General features: G+C 36.1%; 1 protein-coding gene and 1 long non-coding RNA gene across 6 annotated transcripts in view; one reads left to right on the top strand and one right to left on the bottom strand.

The window, feature by feature from the left end:
* Positions 1–23,010, bottom strand: part of LOC122571660 (CCR4-NOT transcription complex subunit 6-like) — a 925,145-nt gene that overhangs the window by 623,241 nt on the left and 278,894 nt on the right. The gene's annotated exons all lie outside the window — the stretch shown is intronic.
* Positions 8,831–12,142, top strand: LOC122571671. Its single transcript, XR_006318158.1, has 3 exons — positions 8,831–8,915; positions 10,663–10,806; positions 11,710–12,142. It is a non-coding gene; the product is annotated as an uncharacterized LOC122571671 (long non-coding RNA).

Genomic DNA, 23,010 nt, shown 5'->3' on the forward strand with positions numbered 1-23,010 from the left:
GATCGTTGGGTCTCACGTAACATACAAATTATGGAAAGGAAGAATGACATATCTGATTGCTAATAATACTACATTCAGCGTGCCATTTGAATCAGTATTTATTCAAGACCACGTTATAATGTTAAATCTGTTTGATAATTTCATTAAACTCTTCAATATCATAAAATCATATGAATTAAAAGCTACTTCATAATGAAACGTGGAATTATTACGTAACGCACAATTGCGTTAAAACGGTTAAAAATTCGCCGATCCAGTTGCGCTAAAATTGCTGTAGGATCCGCGAATATTTTTATGTCTCAATCTTGTTTACATTTCGGCCAGCAGAAAGAATTTCCTCTGTTTTCAAAAGGTGTTTATGTTTTTTAACATATGTACACTTGACACGAGAAGCCATGCATACCAATAAGGCCTTCTTCACTTTCGCAAACTGTGCGTGAGGATACCTTTTGTATTAAATAAACATATAAATATACATATTACTGATAAATATTACTGGTAAATATACATATTGGGTCGAAACTGGCCGAAAGGAACGTAACAATAAAATGTACGATATGGATCGATCGTGCGAATGAAATATTATTAGTTAGCCTAATTTTACGATACAATTTTTGTTATTATATTTAATATAACATGAAAAATACTTAGAAGGGAGGATGAAGTGGAAGGACAGAAAAATTCTAGCTAGATTCAGATGTGGAAACTAGACCAAAGCGAGGGAGTATTGGAAAGAAGAGGGAGAAAAAAGATGTAGATTATGTAAAAGGAAAGAAGAAGATCTGAGACACGTAATAGAAGAATGTGAAATAACGGGAGGACCAAAAGACATGGAAAAAACACTGAATGAGTCTGGAGAAGGACTAACAGAACTAAAAGCAATAATAGAGAAGAGGAGGGGAAGAAAGACAAAAAGGTAACACAGCAAGGAGGCAAAAGACCAAAAGTGGCAATAGTTTGTAGTCACAAATTGCAGTAATTTTAGTCATTAGTTTTTAACTTTTAGAGATAGAATAATTTAAGGGAGTGCAATACAATAGAGTAGATAAGAGGGGAGGTAGATATATAAGGAGCAAAATAAGTTTAAGAGATGTAAAACCGAAAGTTCTTCCGGACTAAATAATAATAAATAAAATAAAAATATAACATGAACAATGTATATGCGCATAATTCCATATAAAAATCAGTGACTAATTCTACGCTACATGACATATTACATCACGATGAATTATATTTTGTGAATTAATTTTGTTCTTGTCAGTATAAATTTTATCAGTCTTTAAACGAAATAGCGTAATTTTTCTAGCCGATGTATAATATTACGAGCTTTTCTATATAAAAATAGGAAAACTCTTATGCGTCCGCTTTAACATACGTTAAATAAACGATTTAAAATAAAAGTAATATAAATGCTCAGAAATCTCCAGAGTAATTCGTTTTTTCTCTCATTTTTTACATTGTATCTTACTTATCATTGTACCATCGATTTGCCATCTGACTAATTGATACACAATATTTTACAGAAGCTTTGAACAGAACGACATTTTAAACTTCATATCTATTGTAATTACTTCGCCGAAATAGAAGTATCTCGAACTGACAGAAGCACATTAAACATCAGAACTTCCATTACTGTGGTGTATTCTGTGCTTCAATGAACAAACCAATTTCGAGTCAATATTGTACGGCTTTAAATGAAGCTCATGCTTCTAAAAGTGCTGTTGCAATGATCAGAACACGTTCATCTTATTGGGCAAATGGTTTTACGACTATGCTGTATCTCTTTCAGTAACTTTGATCGCTTTCAAGCACATTTAATTTCCAGTTTACGTTCTATTGTCTGTCGTGATTAAAAAATTGATTAACGTGCAGAAACGCATGTAATGACCTGGATTAATCAACAAGACAATTATTACAATCTGAGAGTATATATGATCCACAAGAAGATATAAAAATATAATTCTCGATGCATATTATTCTATTAGTACAAGTAATAGAAATGAATTTATCCTTGAAAAGCTATCTTTGAAAGAAATCACTCTAATTCTATCATGAGAAAAAACTTCATTTCTCAATACATTTCTGTTTATTCTAAATATCTATACGATCGAATAAATACAATTTTATCGCTATATTTAATATCAGACGTGAAATGTAAATCATCTATTTTCAATTAATTTTTTGGATAAATTCTACCTCAAAATTTATTGAACGCGACAATAAATGTACATTAGAACGTTATCTTTCTTATGTAATCAAGAACAATACGTGAGCAAGATCGTGATACGTAGGTATAATTATATTGACGTTGTACTACACTTTCAGCACAGCTCAAATTGAACGACATCATGTCGATTTTTCATCCTCACTCACAATATGATCCGTCACACGTCATCTCCGATATCTGAATAGCAAGCTCATATGCCGACGATAAATCACATCATCATCTTCACGTTACCTGATCCCGATGCATCGTTGACTCTGAACGATCTTCCTGACTATTGCGGACGAGTCATTGCACGATAGTAAAACCTTCTTATAAGAATGAAAGGGAAGTGACTAAACGAATAAAAGCTAGGAATTCAATCTCGTACTTTGCATTACGACACCAAAGAATGTTGAAAAATATTTAATCCTCGATTAAGAGACCGTAAAATATAAAACAACAAATTATACACGCGTTCTAGAAAACAAAATCAATGTTTTCATATTCACAGTTAACATTCTTTAGATGTTGATCCGTCAAGAGGCAATTTTAAAGAGCAAATCATCGTTCATAGCGCTGTTAGCAAAACAACATGAAGTATTATATTACAAACGGATGGTTTCTTTATTACGAACACAAAGCTATAATTATATTTATTTTTCCATATTTGCATATTAGAATGCAAGCTAGTCAATTCGTCTATCTATAATACAGACAACTGACTCGTTGTTAGTGGCGTAATAAATAGTGAAATGTATCGTATCAACTGCAAGGAGATCGCAAAGTATTTTCTGCCAACTTTGTTGAAAAGCTTGTTTCATTCACAACTTTGGGATTGTAATATTTCGAATAGGTTCGCTCTGTTTACAAAATTCGTTACATCTCGCAAACGAATGCAGATAGAACGCGTATTTATAAGAACCGTTTTCATCGTTTCTAGATGTACAATCTGTCGAACTGAGTCTCACGTGTTCTGTTACACCCTGTATATCTTGAGCGTAATTACAATTACACTGGAGAAAACGTGCATTATATCAAAGTCCATTTCGATGTAATTTTCTTCGTAAAAATTTCCTCGCATTCTCTAGTTTGACGATTAAAAAAAAGAGAGAAAAAAATAAAGAGAAAGAAGAATTCGAGATATTTCCATTGAATGAGTAAATTTATCGCTTGTAATGATGCGTTATTAGAGACGGATGACTAGAAACACAAACGATATGGTGCGCACCAATTAGTCAGAATCAAGGCCAATTAGTCTTAAACTCCGGATCCGCGCAGTTTGCTTGAAGATCGACGGATTGAGAAATTAAGGGGCCGATTACACGAGTGATATGGCAGAGGAATGACTCGATAATTATCGAATAATTATTAGCCGCGCTGTCGTTCATGTGATCATAATTCTTTCTACACTCATTACGTTTAATTCCTTCGCAAAACTTTTTCTTAAATAAAAAAAAAAAACAGATGGATCTCCTTTCATTCGTAAGTTATGAATATATATTTCACGGCAATAACTAGTTTTATATAATAAGAATTTAATTTTGTAATAAATACTGTGCTTAATTTATTTCGTGTTTAATTACGGTCCGTAATACAAATAATTTTTGTTGAATCTGCAATCTACGAAATTGCATTATATAATATTTAACTTTAATTCATTAAAATAAACTTTTAATCACCATAATTAAATTTACATTACAGCTAGCTGAAATCTTGCAACGATCACTCGTGTTACATCGCCGAGACAATTAAATATTTGCATACTGCGAACAAGTAAATAGCCTTAAATCGCTGACAAGATGATCATGGTAGGCAGTTTTATACTACCAACCATAAAAATCACGAAAGATGCAAATAGTTTGAAGAGAGTTTCGGTAAGTATAAATATTTCCCATTGCTCAAGAGCAACTAAAACTAAAACTTTGTAAGATCGACTAGAGTAACGATAAAACTTCGAGGGTTGTGATTAATTTCTCTACATTATGTTTTTACGGTAATAACTCGAAACCCCATTTCAAAGAAACAAGTTTTTCTTTTCCAGAAAAAAAAAGACAATTGAGCTCTTGCCTTTTTTCCACGATGAACGGATAGAGGCCGGCACAACAGATTTTTATCCCACAATTTTTCTTCTAATAGTCTTCTTCCGCCCAAACATACCACGGCGCGGAGTAATGAAACGAAACAGCAGACTGTTCGGTGCTCCTTAAGAAGCATAACGGACGCCTGCGGAGTCAAACGTTCCCAGCAATACTTAAACCTCGTAAAACGGTCGGCATGTCGCTCTTTATTTTGCGCTAAATGCCCGTCATCCCGTTTCGGCTCGGCTAAGGAGAAGAGAGAACGGAAACGAGCGAACGACGCTCAGGCGGACTCCGACGAAGCGTGAGCTAACAGAGAAAGAGGAGAAAGAGAGAGAGAGAGAGAGAGAGAGAGAGAGAGCCTGGCTGCGAACGAGCAAGATTCCTCGGGTGTTACCGCGGCTCGGGCGCGCTTTATGAATTTTACACTCCCATTATTATGTGATTACTGTAAAAAGGGGCACCGCGAGCTGGCGTTCCCCACGTGCGCGCACATTCGAGTCGCTTGCCACTCGCCGGTCGCCACTCGCCACTCGCCGCGAGATCATTCCGCGTGCTAAACTGCCCTCCTAGCCTGACTCCTTTCGGGCCCATGCCCGTGCCATCCTCCGCGCCGCTACCAGGAAGTCAATTACGTAAAGTACCAAGCAATGAGAAAAACTCCATGCGGTTAGTGTACCGTCGTGCCACTTCCTGGTCCAGTGTATACTCCCGTCCACAAGCCACCGGACACCTGCCTACTTTGGGCAAAATTATTGTTGGAATGTACATACTTTTGGCATTGCGTAATTTCCACATTTCACCTACATGATACCTGTATTTCGTGATATAGATTATTTCGTAGTAGAAGATCGTGAAATATTACGATTCGGCTGAGTAACTTGTGGATGAGCGATAAAATCAACCTAGAAAGTCGTCCATTGGGTTGGCTAAGAAGCAATCTTCGCCAGGAAACCACACCACGTTGATACAAATGATACAGCAATTTGGTGAAATATGGCGTGACGTGGATTATTTCGAATTAGACTGGAGATTTGATCCTTACCACCTTAGGAAGAACCATCTTTGCACCATTCTTTCATTCATGGTACATATCGTCAACATGCACATCAGAAACGTACCTTTACCTTCGCCAAAAAGAGAAGCCACCATCAGAATATAACGAATTTTCTTTGAAGTTACACGTTCAGATCTCAGCTTTTAGACTATAGGTACATGCGTTTTATGAGTTACGAACAGTTGTTTCTGCTTTAGAAACATCAGAAACGGTCTAATTGGCTAACCTAATACACTCTGGTAATCATTTTAACCAAAATAAGCAAGCGTCTGATGACTTGAGCTAAATCTACACTGACAGACGATCAGCATCTGTCTTTCCGCAGATTTTCCACGAAAGGCAGATGCTGATTGATCGTGACACGTTTCTGCGGACAACTGTCTGTCAGCGTAGACTCAGCTTAAGTCTGCCAGCATTAGACACAGATGAAGTCAGAGATTTGCTTGTTAGCGTAGGCTTAGCCACGATCACATAAACAGCTGTGGACCCTCGCTAGGCAAATCCGTCCGAAAATTGTGTCGTGAGAAATCAACATGGAAGACAACAAAGCTTCCGTCCTTTCGACATAGACACAGATAAGTAGAGCGTCTTTGTCTCTGTCTGAGACATTCGGAGCAAGTGTCACGCGTACGCACAACCTTCCTGTCTTCCACGTTGATTTTTCACGACTGAATTTTCCTACGGTTTTCCCCGTGCCGCGGTATACGAGCGTCCAGGTCTATTTGTACGAGCGTGGACTTCACTTTATGGACGAGAATGTACAACGCGTCCGCACCGTGTCAAGCTGAACCAAACCGAACCGCCCACACTTCTTGTGCCTTAGCTTTATTGCATTTTCTACCGTTCCGGGCACTCAGCCTCTTAAAGCACGATTATTATAAGGACGCTCGTTACCAGTCGCCTACCGCAATTACGCGTTTCACCAACGATCCGTTATGCGACCGTTCACCGCGTTTCTTCCTTTGCATTCAGCCTCGATACCGACTCATCCCGACCCTCGTCCGTGAACCATATCTATGGAGATTCATTGCCAGTTTTATTTTCGAACGCTGCACGTTCGATCGCTGTTGCAGGCAGAAGCTGGACGTTCTTTGCACGGCGAGCGAAGAATCGTAAGTAGAACGTAAAAATGAGAAATCGTGCTGTGAACGTTTGCTCCTCGCGGCTTGCACTTGTTGTCAGCCGCAACAATCAACATGACCGAGCACCATTATTACGGGTAGAGTGTGGAATGCTTTTGCAATTTAAAACAATGAAGCCACGCGGTATCGCGAAATCGACGATTACAATGTATCGGCTGGCCGAATGTAATGATAGAGCAATAAATAGCATACTACAGCTCTCTAATCACTTTTGACGTGAATCGCTGCTTTGTCGAATAGCATCCAACACAATGTAACCCCGTGCAGAACCGATCATTTCGGTTGGAAATTATATTCACACGTGTCCTTTCTATGATAGAGTCGTAATATTTAGCTCGTAACTCTCTCAGTGAAACAGCAACGAAGAACTATCGTCGAAGCTGCAGTTGTTGGCCAAAGCATCTTCGTGTTCCTTCACATTTTTGTTTCCAGTAACAAAGATCGTTGCTTGTTGCCTGTTTCCATTCGGAGTGGTAAGGCAAAAGAAGGCTGAGAAACACGCGGAGAAACAATTTGTTGCTGGGAACAAGTGTTTTTGCAAGTTGGTATTTGTTGAGCATATGGGACATGTAGGAAGAACAGACAACATTTTGTTGCTTCGGTAAGAACACAGTCTCCCTCTGATTATGTTGCTTCAGTGTGAAGAAAACGTTCCTTCGAGATGTCTTAGAAATAGCAATTTGTTCCACACTAATCAAACACCGCACAACCAATGGTTACATCAATTTATTAAATCGTGAGCTAGATCATGCCAACTCTCGTACGAGAATAGGTCTATTTCGGCAAACTCTAGTCTCCTTAAAATACTCGCTGTATTGATTAATGAATATTTTAATTAATTTTTATGCTTATATCTACATCTTCAACTGTATATAGCGCTGTGAATAATTATAAACTGAAACACATTTTCCGCGTTATTTTTTCATTATTTTCAAGAAACCATTGATCAGGCTTGAATATGTCAAGTGAAATTTTTTTCGCAAAGAGCGAATTGAAGGCTAAAGGATATCAGGAGCTGTCATATGGTGAATTGTCGCCTTTCATAACCGAAATAGAAGATGAAAAGACAATTCTTCAACGAGACAATGCTCCTTTTCATACAGCCGGAGCAGGGCAGTGTTATTATCATTCGAAATAAAATTATTACAATGGACAACATTGAGTGTTGATCTGAAACCGATCGAGAGCCCGCGGGGAATTCTAGTGAGAAAAGTTTAGGATCAGAAGAAGCCACTTATATAGGAAATATCGTTGAACGAAGAAAGAAAAGTATAAAATCCGCGTGGTCAGGTACTGAAGACGAAACTTTAAATAAGTTAGTGAATAGCGTATCTAACAGATTAATAGAGGTAATAAGAAATAAAGAAAAAGTTACTAAATATTGAATGAACAGGTAACAGAACTAATACTGAGTTTATATCTTTTCACAGCCAAAGGCACAATTTCAAGAGAAAATTTAACTCTTTCCAGACTTGGAGAGAAGAAGATCTCTACTCGTCCTATCTTCAATTTTGTTCTATATTATAATATGGAATTATATAAACGATCCTATCAATTTTTATTTGATTATTTAGTTGTGTTTATAATTATTTACGACATATAATTGCAACCTTCCCCTACTTTGTTATCTGATACGCCAAACGGTTCTTATTCAATTTGCAGTTTTAATAAATAAATGGAAAATTCAGCAAATAACTGCAGTAAATATTCTACTGCCTAAGCTACAATTTCACCCATACTACTCGATAACAAAGTCCGTAAAATAATGAGAGAAGCCATCTACGACTTATCTACTCAAACGATAGACGCGTAACGTGTAATGCAGGTCCGATTGATTAGGTTTCGGAATTATATTCACACGTGCACCTGCGGTGACAACGTCGATAAAGTAATCGGAAAAACAGTCTACGAAGAGGAGGATCGTGCGTTTGCCTCGAGATGGGTGCTCAAGCAGCAGACGCGTAAACATCTGCACCTAACGTTAATGGGATCATGGAACAGCGAGGACCCCATTACTTTTCCGTGGCACGATATTAGCTCGTGGGGAAATTCCACGTAAAGACGAAGGATCGAGGGAGTGACATGGAGAAGGGCTCTTCCCTTTGCACTGATCCGTGAATGGCAAACGAACCGACGATGCACTTGCACGACAACGACAAAGCGAGTCTGTGCCGAAGACGCGAAATCCCCCGTTTGCTCGCTATAATGATCATCCGAGTTTCAGGATGCATCAAGCAGAAACGCAAACACGCCAAGCCCCTCCATATGAATTGAAAACAGTGACATAATGCGCTGTTAATTAAATCCTAACAAACCTCACTGAGCAAGAATACAGGAAGGGGTGAGTTGGAAACGCGTTCGTTGCTTCGAATTTGCACTATTATCGTCGATAATTGGACGTCGATTTTAATCGCTAGACAGTGGATTTTCGCGTAAGGCTATTTTTATGAATATATAATACAATTACAGAAAAATTAGGTAAATAGAAAGATCTGGTTTATGCATTAAACTCGAATTTGGATAATTTATATATTTTTCTAAATTACGTGCATCGCGTGCATTTTTACAGCTGTGAATTATGCATAAACATCCGCAGTCTATTAATCATAAATCGAATAATAAATACTTTCGCGTGCACTAAATTTCCTGGCTGTAAACAGCTTCCGATATTATGAGTGACATTATTGTGTGATTTGGGAAGTTATTACCACTGATTATTATTATCGCGGACAGTCGTTTGAAATAAATATCGTTATTATTATTGCGTATATTCGAAATTTGGATAGAGCTAGGCATTTCGCGTATATTACACGCCAAATTAATTTTGCGCGGTTTTCAATATTGCAAAAGAAAAATGCCAACAGATATGTTTTCGAACTATGTTACTGTATTCATACGTGAAACTGTTAAATTCTCAAAGATGGTGTTGGATTAAGTTTCATTTTATAAAATTCTCTTTTTTGAAAAAAAAAAAAAAAAAGATATTTACAAATAAATCATTTTTATTTATTTAATCAAAATGCGCATCGCTGGCATAAATGGGTTTTTCGAAACGAGTTATCAGCCGATATGTTCCGTTCTTTTGACTCGATGAATGATTGAAATTTTGCGGCTATCACTTTTTGCTTTCAGTCTTTAGAAATAATTCTAATTGGTCGTTTCATACCTCGATTCAGCTAATTGTGTTACAGTGATTTATAATATGTACAGTCGAATGAACTGTTGCGCACAAACGTGCGATCGTATTTATTAATTAATCGTTTGGAAATCAATTTTTGACGCGTAATTTCAATTTGCTATATATTATGCTGTTATTGTTGTTTCGCATAAAAGAAGGGATATACGTTTCAGACATGACGTTTATTAAAACCATTTTATTACTGAATATTTCATCCTAATTTAAACTCCATAAAATTTTGTTTTATCATCCTCTCGCTCGCGGAATATTTCCCAAAGAGAAAATTAACATTTCAGTACGTTTCTGCTTCGCTGCGACCTACTTTAAATCCGTATCGGGAAAGTATTAAATTCTTCGGAAATGTCGTATTCTTCACAGTTAAACAGCTGTGAAACACATTAACGAGTATATTAATAAACAGTGAAAGCAGAGGTACATTGAGTTGAAATAATCTTTGCATCATATGCGCACAAATTAAAAATATCAATGCAGAGTTTCACAATCTATTAGTGGATTGTGAATTTTCATATATTTTTATATCTTTGTCATACATAAATGGTCATAATCAAATACAATAATGGTGATACACAAAGGAATTGAATCGAAGTAGACATTTATTTCGTCTATCAAATATTATAATAAACACTGTGTACATTAGACACTTTATATATTTTTTCATACTATGTATATGCGTTTTGTGCGCCTTTGTATCTTCAGATCTCGGAAAAATGCATAAAAAAGCGCGGTCTATTAGTATTTAAATTATTCTGATATCGAAAATTTCATACGACGCAATCAATATCAAAGAGCTGTGCCAATCCGTACAGATAATTTGCATTTATTTAAATTAGAAGAAGAGGTGTATGTAGGAATCATGTTTTATTTGATGTTTGCTATAAATTGTTAGCGAAGGATGAGAAAGGATATGTATATTGTGGCTGGGTGCAGTGTGCTTGAAATTAAGGAAGGTCAGGGTACCTAATTTATGACTCTGTTTGCAGCCATGTGTCCTCTAAGTGTCCAAAACTCAAAGAACTGTTGCTGGTTCGTTTCTTGTGGCATTGGACATTTTCCTTTAGAAACCTAAAGCGGTGGGCGTCGCCGTAGGTGGCATGACAAGCCTCAACAGTTGTAAACGATAATGTGTATGCACGCCTATTCATCACTATCAAAGTATAAAAACTGTATTGGCCATTTATCAAATGGAAAATATCTGCTTCTCTTTATAAGCACAAAAACTTTTTTTAATTGCTATCATTTCACATGTAAAAATACGCTATGCGTAACATGTACTTACATATGCCACAAATGACGCAACTAGACTTTTATTTTGTATAAAATAGCAGACTCATTCTGATTATGTGATGGTATTCTGATCTCAGTTTTCCTGTACTTTGAGTTACTTTTTTAGTATTTTTGTTACGATAGGAATATCATATGATCCGCGAATTCGATTATACTGATCGCATCATCGACTATCTGACGGTGATTTGTCCACGAATGTAATTACGGATGAGTGAAAATTCGGAGGACAATTTATTTAATTGATTATTTAATTATAGCTCGTGTTGAATATGTTGGTTGTATCGAACATTTAAATATATTATACAAAACATTTTTAAACAACCACATACCTTTATTAATTTAGTAGACAACCTTTTCATTTTCTTATATAATATTATACTTGACTGGTAATAGTAATGCAGCTTTATGCTACTTTCATAGGACGAGTACTGAATAAAACTTAGTATACCTTATTACCTGTATACTTAGTAATTACAGCATGATTACGAAGATATAAACATAGTAATGCTACGATTTAATATAGATTTAATCTCACAGTATAAAGACGAAGGAGATTTTACGAAACTTAAATAAATTACGTAGAAAATACGGTAAATATGAAGTCACAGATAAAGTTACAACAATTTTCTCCATCCCTTAAAATATCTTGTAATTAACATACAACAGAGTCGTATGAGATTATAAATATTATCGCGGTTACGCATCTTATTACGAAGTTCAGAATTGTTTTCTATGAAATCAAGCACTTGGATAGAGGACTCACATGGACGCAGCATATTCGAAAGAACAGACAGAACAAATTAGAAGCAAAAGAAGACACATGAGCCACATAAAAAGCATAGGACCCTAGAAACATAGGAAAAGACTCAAAACTAAGCAGAGAAAACAAGTTTTTAATCCACAAAATAATTACGAGATCTATCTGGACCTATTGAAATGAGCTCTGAGATACGACAGTCAACAGTCGCGTCAAAAAAAATCATAATCGATTATTCTACGGACAAGAATAAACGCCCCGTTATACGTTAGAGACGAAAACGAAAATCCTTCGAACGACGACGACCTTAGAAAAGATCTGGAAATAGAAGCAGTTGAGAAAATGATCGTAAAGCACGTTAAAAGCCACAAACAGTGGCTACCCAACCACCGAAATAGTCAAGCGAATAATCTACACAGCCAACTTATTCCGAGCAGATTAATTAGGAAACATCCAAACGACTTAACAATCTGCGAAACTGTACAGACTGGAGAAAATATGCACGCGCTATGAGTACAAACACGCCGCACAAAATTGCCGAATGTTCCCAAGACAAATGGCAATTTTTTTAAAGAGCAGTTATAAAATGGACAAAAAAGAAGAAAGAGGATGAAATCAAGCATCCCATTGTATTCAGCTCGTGTATCGATAAATTGGCTTCTCCTGGGATCATTTTCCCAGGTCAGCGCTATGATGCATTCGTCCCGGTTACCCGCTGATTCATAACGTTTTACGGAGCGAACGCATTTATATTCGACACGTTACACAGTTTCAAATAGCTTTCCTTTCAAAAGTTTCAGCGAATCTGGCCGATACATACACCGAAGTAAATAGCTCGGCTATTTTCGAATATTCGTAGAGCAGGAAACGATATGCGCTGTACAACCTACCACTTTTGCCATTGACTTGTCCTGAAAAATAGATGGACCAACTTCGGCGAATGGCAGAGGGAAGAGGGGGCAAAAATCAGCTGGAAATCTAGCGGTTGTATTTTCTGTCTGGAAAATCGAATACTTCTTATTTGCAATTCGACGGAACATATGGAAATTCGAGGCTATCGAAACCACGTGTACGAATGAAACGTGGATATGCGTAGAACTCGTGCTCGTTTGCATATCACTTATTGCTGCACCTTTTATTTATTTCCTTAATGGGGCTGAAGCGCAATATATAATAGTTGACACGTATATCTTATATGTGAATAAAAAATGTGTTAATTATCGTGGCTTCCACTTGAATAAATCAATTTCTGCCAGCTTGTCGCATTTAATTGTACGAATATTGTATATCGTACGAATTTAATTAATAAACAAGGGATCCTTATTATTTTCAGCAGCATTACCGATTAAAATTCATATCGACGTAATTGAAGTATACGCAAGGATTTTCGAAATGATAACAATGACGAAATGACAGCGAATAATTAATATTTCCGATATTAAACGCCATGATGCTTAGGCAAGAAGCTTTCGCGTGTGTACTATCTTTAAATTTAGCAGCAAATATTTAAAATCATTAGACAGGATCAGATCCGCAGACTAAAAAGACAATATCCTTTAGATTCAACTAGAATCAAACATACTATAAACTCTTATAATCTAAGTTGCAGTACCACGTCAACATAATTTATTATAATTCTCAATGAGAATTGATCGTAAAAAGTCTACCAAATAAAAAAAAATATTTAAAATTCACCTAGTTTTAGATAGATGATAACATTACTTAAATGATCGACATAAGCATTAGCTTATAGTCTATTCGTAACTGCAACCTGCAATTTGTTCTCCTCGTTGGTTTTAACAACAAAGTTACTAAAATTGATACGACAAAATTTCACGATTTCACGACGATACAGTTTTAGTATCGAAATTCTTATTTTCTTAGAAATTGACAAAAACTACTCCTCTTTTCTAATAGTCTACGATTTCGATCATTTCATTCGATAGCAAATAAATACTCTTTTAAGAGATTATTTTAGTTCAGTGATATCCTAAAACAAACGGTACGAACCAGATGTCTCCAACGATTCTGAACAATGTTTGAATGAGGTAAGTATGCTAGATAGTTCAGAAGTAGAATATTCTCACATGAGAAATAGTCTTTAAGAATTTCTATAGTGTGAACGGTGACATTATCTCGGTAAAAATAAAATTATTTCCAACAATATGCCAGACGCGCTTACTAATTTGTTCTCGTTTCCAATTAAGGTAAGTAGGCTATTCATGTGCTTCTTAAACGAATACCATCTTTCAGTCATTTGAACTCGCTCTTCGCACATGTTTAATGACGTACTTTTGTTAATTCTTCTTTTCGAGTGTAATGATATTAAATGGCATATAAGGTCAGTAGAACTATCTAGATTGAATCTCCCCTCTGTACAAATATATTACAGAAAGTCATTTCTTTTTTGTCCTACATGTTCTCTTACGAACTTCAATTGTCTATAGCTTGCTGTTAATATAAGCTTCCCCTTTATGCTTCGGTCGTTTAATATTGCAGTAGACGACAAATATTTTCTGAATTAATTTAACTCTCGAAGACTATTACGAAGTGAAAATTCAGTGCATGCGAGAATGTTCGTTTTTATATTATCGTACTATTATTTATTAAATTAAAACAATAAATATTTATTGATATAATAAATTACCGAGCAATAGTTTTATAATTTTGTCACTATAATATCGAATGATTAATTATTTAATTCCATTTGGCTAACTTTATTAATTATTTATTTCCCTTTATCAACGAATCATAAATAACCACTGGCCTCCGTTTATGGAGATTGCAATCTTGAAAATCGGCAAATTTCCTCTTTTTAATACTAGAATGATTAAAATCTCTTTTTCCTATACTCTTTTTCGCACCTCATCCTTTTAGCGAATATTTTAAATATTTTAGCCGTCGCAGTACCCAAGAGCTGAAATATTGGCTCCGCGGTTTTTGCCACAAATAGCTTCAGCCGATATTTCAAATTTTTCATATGCAAACAATTTTCACACATGTAATGACGCCTTATTTTTGTGAAATAAGCTTTTTTGTAGTAGAAAATATTTCTACCGAAAAGGAATATGAAAATGCAAAAATGTTCGTGCAAAATTGAAAATTTTCCCCGCCCAAAAATTATTCTGCATAAATTAAATCTCATGAGAAATGGTAAAACAAAATATGCTATAGCATAAAATAAAGAAAGAAATAAAGCTAACTTTAATTCACGGAAAAAATGTGCTAATTTTGATAAATGTATTCAGGAATACGTTTTTCAAGGTATTTCTAGATGGTACGTAGAAAAATTCAAAATTGCAAGGTACAAAATGGTTAATGACGTGTATAATAATATAGAGGTATATACACAGAAACTCCCAAAATTTCATATTTGCTGTTTCGTGCGTCTACACTTTTTGACGACGAATATAAACGAAGAACGATATAGTTGTATCACAATGTTTTCCGCAAAACTTTACCAGCATATTCTGTAAGCAAAATTTAGTAAAAAATGTTCGATAAACATAGGCTCCTGACTATTTTATTAAAAACACACTGTAACGTTAAAACATGACATAAGAACATTGTCATAACAAAAATACGAAACGATTACAAATTGGTGTTTTGTCAACACACAGCCGATATGTGTTTGATAGATTTACAGAAATTCTAATGTTTACTTGCTCAGGTCGTTGATTTAATCAATCAGTACGGCAATGATTAAATGACCATTGCCCTCAAGGAGCATTAAATACAGGAGGACCAATTCCCTGTCCTCCAGAATCAGCAGATATTTAGCCAGTGGATTTTTATACTTGTGAAAAAGACAATTTATCAAACGCAAATTAATACACGTCAGGAGTTAATGCAAAGGATTCGTGATGTATTTGCTGTAATTAAGTAAAATAAACAAGCAATTAGCAATGCGATAGAGTCTATTTTCCATATATGCAGGTTTTGCATCCATAATTGACAACATTTTGAAATGGAATTCCCCCCAGACAAATTGCATAGGAGAAACATGGAAAATAAAATAACGCGTACCCACAATCTATGGTTACGCGATACCGAGCAATATAGCAGTCCATTGTCAATTCGTATTTTTATTCTAACTTTTTAAATAAAGAATTTTTAAGAGTCCACGTTTACGTAATATTCCTTTTTCTTATTTTTATTCATAGAATGTTCTGGTGAAGTTTTACGGGAGAAAACTGGGACACCCTGTATACGTTGCATGAAGTAACATCGACGAAGAAAATGTGAAAAATGTTGAGTAAGTATATGAGAACTTATAACTTAATAATAGTCTGCGTACGCTGTCTTTTTGCCAACCAGTGTAGTTCCGTTATCACGTTACGCAGCTTCGTAATCTAACTCGATCTATCATTCACAAATGCGCATCGATTATTCATAGCCGCGTACTATATTCGCCATATAAAAGCCAGTCAACATCACGCCACTGGTGCAATAAACTGCGTAGATTAAACGAGCAGCAAGGAAGAAAACAAATACTCGCAGCAAACGACACGTACGCGATACGCACGTGGAACGTCTTGATCCCTTTGCAACGTGAGCTTCAGACGTATGTACATTAACAGCCTATGTAAATGCATCATTTAAATAAAGGAACGAGTATATCATAGTCATGGTTGTCAGTCGATTTCGACGAAACAGGCTATTTAGCGAGCGTATTCCAGCGAGGCATCTTCTGCTTGTTCCAAGTAAAGCGATGAAATTACACGAGATATAGTGGCGGATCCGTGAAGAACGCGCATTAGTATCCCTTCTGAAGGATAAATTGGAAGATGGAAAAAATCGGGATTTTTGTTAACGTTTATAAAGAAAACCGGACTGTTTGATGGAACAGTGTAATGCAAAATAGCACGTGGCATCGCCCCCTTCTCATCGTGTCGCTAATGAGCCTGCTAATTCGTGTGGCCTTGAATCTTAATGAGGAAAGAGGAAGAAAATTTGGTATCGACACACTATGAATTTTAGTAACTTTGTATTACATCGGGACCTACAGCGTCAGAAGATTTATTATCCGAACAATATCTCTCGCTCGTTCAGTTTTACTATATTTAGATGTCTCTACAATTTCATATTTTTCCGATTAATGCAAAGCTTATACAAGCGAATATATAATGTTCATAAACGATATAAGCTGATTTCAAAAGCTAGAAAAGAGCGTGCCATTGTTGGGAGAATTGGTAAAATCTTCAACCTTAGTAGATCCACGATTAATGATATCAGAATGATATCAAGTTAGTAGTTAGTAGTTAAAAATTACTCGGCTGTATCGAGAAGTAGAAAAACTTTAATGGATTTGAGAAATAAATAACTAGGCTACGCTGCACAATTACAGTTTCCATAATGAATCATAATTTCAACCATAATTTTATTCCCATAATCGACAATAAATATACGAATATTTCAATTTGTATTAGACAGAGAGGTTTCGAAATTTGAATAAATATTGTTACCAATGTTTTAAGTGCTGGGAAGTAACGATGAATTTGTCTTGTTATTTCGATGCGTTTGTGGCGTTGCAGGACTCGGAGGATGATACGAGTCACGAACAAAATATGACTCAACGTAGCTCAATGCGTTAACAAAGTTTTAGCGACAGAAAAGATATGAAATCCATAAATAAATTTCAAAAACGTTATCATTCTGTTTGAAATATAGAATAAGAAAAGATGCGCGCTACCTGAAAATTCTATTAATTCGGTTACTGGAAATTCTACTGTATTCCAAAACACACGACGAACCTTATAATTAGCGCTTGTGACGCTATCCCACCGGAAACGATAAAAAGAGCAGAGCAATCTGTATTTACTTGTGTCATCGAGCGTACAGCTGGCGGCGGACATCACTTTGATCATTTACAACTACGACATACGCAGCAAGTTCACGTATCATCGCAGCAGTTTCATCACATTGTTGCTTTTCAAGGTCATCCGAACTTTATGATTCAGACGTATCTTTTTACTCGCCGTATACATATACAGAGGCAATAGAAAAACATACTACACGTTTCCCACATAAAACATACCAATGACCCGGAAAAACACGGAAAATATGATCGGATAAGAAAAATTTGGTTTTTCAGGATATTGCTTCATCGAGGCCATTCAAACTGTGCCATGAACGTTTTTCACGTCATGAAACACGAAGGAGTTATGGCCTTCTTTAGCTGGCATAGTCTTTCTATTATATTTATTCATTGCTCTTATCTACTCTATAAATGTAAAAATGTTGGCGAAAATCTGCAACGTGTTTTTGTATGCGTGTCCTTTTTTCTTTTCCAAATTCTTTCCCAAATTTATGCATGTTCAATGGAAAAGCGTCGAATCTTTGATTATTTATTTCATCGTAAATGTGCAAACTAAAATGCGACGGAAGCGTTCGTTAAATTTCATTTCGTTTGGCCTTGTGCGGGGAAACGGAAGTTGCCTTTAACCGGAGGCACAGTATCCTCGTAATTAAATATAAATCCATTTTACGAAATTACGATGTCTTTAGACATTTCTCATCTTATAAACTTTCTTTCGTCGGTCAATACATATTTCTTGGATTCTATCATTCTGAATATAAAATAATTAGCAAGAGATTCTTACGACAACGAATTAATCCAATTAAAACACGAGCGTATTTTCTCAATTAATCACCTTGCTCTTTATTTTACGCGAGAATCCTTCGCGCGAGTACGGTTAAATGACTCAAGATCCATTCGTTTCTTCTGTCGTTGTTCGGAAATCTTTCAGTTTCTCAACGCCGTGCAGCGATTTACTTGCTTTTCTTCCGCGTGATGCTTAATTTTTATAAACGTCTGACATGGATAACAAGTAGAAAAATAGAGAAAATAATGGCCCGAGAATGTTCAGAAGCATGGTTTAATATGATTTTTAAAAAGTTTCTCACAAAGAATAATCGGAACCTTTGGAGGAACAGTCGAAAAGAATTTCACGGTCCACTGAATAATAATCGAGAAGTATACGAAAGAAACTGTTTGGAAGTGACAGTGGCATGGTATTAAAATCAAACGATTTGACATTTTCCAAGAGCAAGGTTATTCCGTCCAACCAGTTTAATATCCGGTAACATTTAAATCTCGAGAAAAAGCTCTCTCTGCAGTGACCCATTGACCTTTTTCCCAAGTCCTTTATTCTCTTTCTTTTCTTTGCTTTTCTTCCCCAGTACGAAGTTTAGTCGTGCATACGGAAAAAGGTTCGAATCAATCGAAAGGGATATATTTCGATACTTGAACACGATCACAGCCATAACTTCTTAATCGGTTTTTCGTCCTCTTTCTCTTCTCACTCGTACGTAGATTTTGTTTAAATACAGACAAAATATGTAAGAAGAAATTTAGTTTCTTAGAACGTTTCTCGCCATAACGAGAAAACTGGATCTTGTTAAGTAGATGAAGCTCTCCTTTATCTTTCTTTTGATACTGGGATTAAACGTAGTTTAAAAGATTAAGAGAAGGATTTTATGTAGTTCTGAATCCAAATCTTAGCTCCGTACTGACAATTTACGCAAACTTGAATATAAAATACCACGTACAAGGTAATGTACGTTTCACTAGTAAAAACGTAATATTTTTACTTCAAGCAATAACAAGAATTCTTCTCTTTAAAGTATTCATTGGCACACCGCGAAATTTTATTTCTTCATTTTTATCTTATTGGAAATTCGAAGATACAAGAAGCATAGAATGCAAATGACTACAATATTAAACAGGTACCTGATATAATCCTCCATCTACGTTCCATCTTTCGATATATTCACAGAAACATGAGTTTGCATAAATGTCCACGATCTAATTATTAGAAATAAACATATATATATATGTCAGAGACGAAAGAACATCGAGGCCTTTCCTTTGGAATTTTTGGGAAGATCCCCAATACTTTAGCCTAGAGTTTTTATTATAACTGTACTTAAATAATAAAACTTAGAAGTAGTCGTTCATGATTTAATCTGATTATGTTTGCCCGAGATATATGACAGTAGGCTTGGGCTCGAAGCGACATATCTGATCGCTGAACGTAGCCACGGTCACGGGATGGACCTAACAGAGGTATGAAGTAGTTGTATAGCTCTCCTTAAAAATATAGTTGACCGGAGGGGTACAGAGAGGTACAGAGAAAAGTACATGAGAGAGTTGCACTTGAACTGTGGACAAGTAAGTTCTATTCCACTTGGACTGTGAACAAGTAAGTTCAGTTCCACTTGAGCTTTGGAGAAGCAGCGCAATTGCCATCCTGTTGACCGCGCATTCGTTATTGAACCTAAGATTATTGTCATTAGCATCTCGAGTATCTAATCGCCAAGGTTAATTGTGAAATTCTGTAATAATCATATTTGTACCATTAAATATCATCTATATTGTATAACAATGGCTCATTCAAATGAAGATTGGTTAGAACGCCCCTAACTCAATGATAACTCGATATATACGTCGGGTTATCATTAGAGCTAGGGGCGTATACTGAATCTTCACGTGAATTGGCCATCGTTGTGATGTACTGTAGATGATATTTACTGATACAAATGTGATTATTACAGAGTGTAACAAGTAATAACGGCGATCGGACGATCGAGATGTCGATGACGATGAATTTAGGTTCGATAACGAATTCACGGTCAACGGGATGACGAATGCGATGTGATACACGATCCTGGTGTGACTCAACGTACAAGTAGAACTTATCCCAATGAACTGCACCCCAGTCCAAGTGGAACTGCCCTTATATACTCCTCTCCGTACCTCTCGGGTCAATCTTTGTTTTTAAGGGGAGCTATTTAATTACTCCATACCTCTGTTAGGTACACGTCCCTCCCGTGACCGTGGCTACGTTCAGTGACCCATTATGTCACTTTGAGCCCAAGCCCATTGTCATAAACCTCGGGCACCCGTACTCGGATTAGAACATAAACAACTATTCCTCAGTTTTATTATTTAAGTGCAGCTATAATGAAAAGTCTGGACTAAAGTATCGGGGACCTTGCCAAACGTTCCAAAAGAAAGGCCCCGATGTCCTTTCATCTCATATATGTGGTAAATGTATTATTTTGTGAACGATGTAACTGTAGCGGCACGTGAGTTAGAGGACAAATCAAATCATGTTGCTGTTTTGCCTCGGAGTGTCAAGATCGGTAGGATACACATAATATAAGAATAAATAAACTCCGAGCAAAACAATGTCACCGCTACGTGCAACCGTGGAACAAAGACGTATTTGAATTTTCCGACTCTCCTTTGATCAGTATAAATAAGCGGACGCGATCGCAAGGAAGTGAGTTACAGTCAGTTGTCGATCAGTTATCAACGAATTATCAGCGATCTAATTAACGAGTCATTAGCGATCCTATTTTAGGATTTATACACTGTCTTAGCGAAGCGGTTAGTAGGAGCGTCTTTGCGAACATTATCTGTATACTAATTTATCATTTTAAATATATTGGATGGTTTCAACAACGAGCAATCTCGTCCATTATACCTCACCGACCAACCATCATCTACACATAAACCTCTACATAACCAGCTGACGGTAGTTCTATTATTCGAAATAAAAGATTAGTCAAATAAATTAATTACGATCGTAAATGATAAAGTTTTGGTAATAGTAACTAGTTTGCCTACGCGACAGACATCAAGATCTATGTACATATATCGATGTTGCCGTTGGCGCAGAAGGTAGATTTTCTGTTAAATTTTAATGACAGTTTCAAAGTTCGCTCGTGGAACAGCCGTTCGAGCTAGCTTGCTTCCGGGCATTTTGGAAATTAAATTAGATGGGGTATCGTTATGCCGGTCCTTGCAGCTTCCATATTCCTTGCTATTTAACTGATTCAGTTACAAGCAAACAGTGTTAATTATATTTACAATGAACGTCAAACAATTCGTATCTCGTAACTTTGAATTCTACTTCAATGTAAATCATCTCTGTAGTCAATCCATAGTATTGTAACTCTGCTGCGTCCTTTGGATCATCTACTTTGGATCGAATTAGGATGATATCGCTTAAGTTCCAGGAAAATGTGAAAGAATCGTTTACTGGCTCGTCAAATGCGTACCAATCATTCGAAATACCAAATATTGCAAGTCCTTTTGTCAGCTGAAACTAAAGCAAGATGGAAATGTAAAACACCCGAAGACCGCAAGGAAGATTAAAAACTAGAGATGAACAGTGTATGAATGACAGCGAAATGCAATAAGCTAAAACATTGTTCAAAAGCATCCAGACAGTTGTTGTTAAAAATGTATTTTAATTGTTAAACCTATAATATAATATAATATAAATTAATTATTAAACTTATAATCGTAACGTATGCCAATAAACACAAAAATATGAATTTGAAACATGAAGCTGGGTTCTAAAATATTATAAAGCAATTAGGTTCATTTGTAAAAATCTACATGGGAAAGTAAAACGTTCGCAATTGTCGAACCTCGTACAGCTATTTTGTTACTTGGCGAGCTTTTTATCCGTAAGTCAGATTAAGATTGTTCGTTTGAACTGAATTAACCGAATCAACTGATGAAACTGAACGATTAAATAACCATTTATTGGCATAGAGAAGGTAAGATACAGGGAAGAAATAGTCGCTGTGTTCTAACGAAAAATTCAAATTTATGGTCCGTTAATTCGACAAAAAGTAGCAAGTGGTGCTTCTAATTACTAATTCACCGTCAATTTCTACACTTTGATCAAATTCAAATACCGTTACACCGCAAATAGACCAGAGTGCGCGGATAATTCTGAACGGCGGTGCAGCTACTTACATGCATTACAAAGTTTCTAGATCGTAAGAAATGTTCAAAGAATCTATTAAAAACGAAAAACACGAAGCTTTTATCCAACGTTGTACCTACTTCTCTTGTATCAGTGACGATGCTGTTAATTCAAAGTAATTGTAAGCTCGGGGAAGAATGTAAATCATAAACGAAGAAGACATCGGCCAACTTTCTTATGCAAGTGTTCCACCGATCGTAGTGTTTTAACGAGTCTGTGCAGCAACGAAACAAGTCAGATCGATTACCGTGCACCACTTCCACGTTCCTGATCTACTTCGATTGAAGCGCGATTCTCTGCGCAGGTTATTTCCCACAAAAACAAAGGATTGCCGTGATTAAGCAAGAAATAACTAACCACGCTCACGAACTGTAAGTTAAACATCTGCGCCATTGCTCCGCGGTGAAACTAACGAATTAATCGAACGCCGCCATACTTTCCACTTTGATCGATAATTTAATAGAAAATCGAAGAATTTTTCAGCGAACACCGAATACCCT

This window comes from Bombus pyrosoma, linkage group LG10 (assembly GCF_014825855.1).
Source record: "Bombus pyrosoma isolate SC7728 linkage group LG10, ASM1482585v1, whole genome shotgun sequence".
Lineage (NCBI taxonomy): Eukaryota > Metazoa > Arthropoda > Insecta > Hymenoptera > Apidae > Bombus > Bombus pyrosoma.